Raw genomic sequence first — 3,274 nt, 5'->3', positions numbered from 1 at the left:
ATGTGTTGCTCCTTGCTGCATCTTTGGTGCAAAGCACTTCTTGCTGTGTATGTTCCTTGAGACCATTTTTCTGTTTATGTAGTTTTGTAACAATTTATACAACAGGTCCAGGACTTTCTGGAAAACGTCCTGGAAAAGAGTGTATTATATGTAGTGTTAAAGCATAGAACTGTAAAATGAATTCCAGTTAATTTCTAGAGTAGAACTTTGAGTCTTTTACTCATTACAAAGCAGGTCTGAATCTAAAATGTATCTTTTCATGAAATTGTAATTTCCAGGCAAAAATGCCATTCAACATATGGAGCATATAAATATGTATTTAGGTGATTTAATGGATCTATCGTTATCCAGTTATTGAGATTTTTCCAGGAAATCCATCAAAGAAATTACTTGTAAACTGCTCCCAACTCTGTAAACTACCCAGACATATTTATATATCTGCCCTCCTCTGGTTCTCATGCATTTCACTGAAATGCCAGGATGACTCCTAAACAAATAAGCCGTCAAATGTTGTCATGGGACACCAGCTCTTGTGTACAACAACTCTGTTTGAAGGATCATTTCCGGGAAATTTACACCAACTAAACAGCCCAAGCAGACAAACATCGTCATCAAGGTTAATGTTGAATGGTCTGAGTCAAATGGGAACGCCATCAGTGACGACAGCAAATGGTAAGGAAGTCTCCATGGTGAGATGGTATGCCATGTATGCTCTTTGGTTCCTGCCTGTCGGTCAGATGGTAAAATAATTCAGCCTCGTTTGAAGGAGGACGCAGAGAGGGGTACTATATTTGAGCTATTGTCAGTTGAATTTACGATTGCTAGTCCCAATAAGAAAACATGCCAAAATCCCTAACATTTAATCCAGCCAAAGTTAGAACACTCATGATGAAAAGTGTTCATCGGATTTGTAGGAGATGGTACTGACAAATGCATTGAAAAATGATTTAAGGTATGTTTTTTTGGACAGATTTTCATAAGAGTTTCGTTTATATCAAACATCACATGAGAAACTAATGCACCGTTTTCTGAGACTAATGAGTTCATCTGAGACTCAAGAGTTCATTGTTCATTTCTAATCCTCCGTGTCCTCCTTTGCTACTAACAACTGCGTGGAGGAGTGGTTGGGGTGTTGGCTTTTTTAATGTGGACAGTTTTGTTGTCATTACTTAGATTTTCTCATGAAACAGACAAAAACGCACACTATAGCTTTAAGATACTGCCTGAAGTATGATCCCCCCACACAATATATCTCTGGTCCAGTTATAAGTGGAAACTACACCAGTAGTTCTGACTAGGGCCGGCAGTAGTGTTTCCTCCCTTCTTTCAGAAGAAGGCAGTGGCCAGGGTGAGGAATTTAGTAGTCCACCGTGATGTTTGTGCTCCAGAGCCATCCGGAGCATTGTGTAAGGCCACAGGGCATCATGAACGCAGAGCTCTGGCTGAAAATGTGTGTGAATGTCTGAGATGCAGTTTAAGACACTAATGACACAGTTTAAGGGTTCCAATTGGACAACAGACACCTGAAAAAGAGATGAGGGTGTTGGATGCCAAACCAAAGATGCTGGTGTACACAGCTTGCATCATGGCTGAACCACCAGGAATATGTCATGGTTAAATGAAACATTTGAGGTACCTGTACCTCCTTGAGAATTTCCATTTCATGCTACTTTATACTTGGCAGTACAGTAATTTTTACTCCACTACATTTATTTGACAACATTAGTTACTTTGTAAATTTTATTAATACAGGTAATAGACTATAATATATTATTTCAAATGAATCTGCACAGCAATGTATGAAGTAATCAAAATGAGCTCCAATTTACCAACTGCAGCAAAGTGATATATTAATCCATCCATAATCCAATAATATATACATATATTATTATGAAAGGGGTAATTCTGATTAGTGAGTACTTTTACTTTTTATACTTTAGGTATATTTTTTTGCTAATACGTTTGTACTTTTACTAAAGTAAGGATTAGAATGTAGGACTTTTACTTGTAACAGAGTATCTTTACACTCTGGTATTTCTACTTTGAAGTACTTCTTCCAGCACTTCCCAGCAGGTAGACAACAATCCTTCAACAGCTGTGACCCCTTTGTGGAGGTATTTATTCACATACCTTAATAGGATCATTCTGTTTTCTTTTAACTAGGTACAGCCACTGTAGGCTCTTGTTTAAGTGCTGGTCTGGATTTTGAGACCTTTCTCCACCTCAAGTATTTGACTATCAAAGGTATGCTGGCCCTGCCTTTTAAGCAACTTTGACATTACAATTTGAAATGCACACGCTTAATGGGGATAATTAAGATAATAACTTTCTAACTTACTTTTTGCCACACTTGTTGTGATATTGTTCTCTTCACCACTTTGGTCCAAACTTAAATATCTCAAAAACGTCGTTATGTTTGATGGATTGTGAAATTTTGCAGGCTGTATCCAAATGACTATGGTGAAGAACTGAAATGTTATTTAGCACCTTAGACTCAGTTCAAATTTTAATTTGTCCAGTACTTTGGTTTATGTCAAAATAAATGCAAATAAATACCTGCAAAACCAGTTAGTCTCATTTTGATTTTCTATTCTCCCTACTAACTGTAACAGCTTCAGTAGGAAAACTAATGATAAAATCCACACAATAGCAGAGAACGCGGTGGGGATGGAAAATCAAAAATCAAGGAATAAAAAAGATGAATATCCTATTGGTATGTTGGCATGGTGAGATGAGATAGTTTTGGTTAGAAAAGCTGGTTTGTTAACAATAAGTGGAAATCTCATAAATATATAGTGTAAGGTTCAATAACCTCGGGTTGGAAATGTGTGGCTAATTAGACTATCCAGTGAGCACCCACTACACTAAAACAACAGCAACACCTTTGGATACACTTAATTCAAACATTTACCAAATAATAAGACATATCACAAGTTGATACGTTTTTATTTGATGTGCGGAAGTTAATAGACAAAAAAAATGTCCAATGAACATGTGTCACGTCTTAAATAGTTTAGTATCATTTTATTCCTTAAAACAAAGCATTGTGTGTACACTGTAAAGGACACACACTCAAACAAATACAAAATAAAATCACACCCCGAAAAATGAGGTGATCATAGAATTTACTACTCCACAACCAAGAGTGAAGTCCATATACATGCTTTAATCTATATACTTTAGTAGCATAATGAGCACATTCTCTGTAAGTTTCTTATTCTTCAAACATACCAATACACTTTCACATACACACAAAGACGCACACACACAAAGA

The 3,274-nt window shown here is 36.5% G+C and overlaps 1 protein-coding gene across 1 annotated transcript in view; it reads right to left on the bottom strand.

The window, feature by feature from the left end:
- The window catches only part of ccn1l2 (cellular communication network factor 1, like 2), a 22,600-nt gene that overhangs the window by 7,185 nt on the left and 12,141 nt on the right, over positions 1–3,274 (bottom strand). The window contains exon 7 of the transcript XR_004332038.1: positions 1,221–1,223. The gene's annotated coding sequence lies outside the window, so the exon portion shown is untranslated. The remainder of the gene's footprint in view (positions 1–1,220; positions 1,224–3,274) is intronic.

This window comes from Etheostoma spectabile, chromosome 5, assembly GCF_008692095.1.
Source record: "Etheostoma spectabile isolate EspeVRDwgs_2016 chromosome 5, UIUC_Espe_1.0, whole genome shotgun sequence".
Lineage (NCBI taxonomy): Eukaryota > Metazoa > Chordata > Actinopteri > Perciformes > Percidae > Etheostoma > Etheostoma spectabile.
The sequence above is the reverse complement of the archived record's forward strand: the minus strand, read 5'-3'. Positions and strand labels throughout refer to the sequence as shown.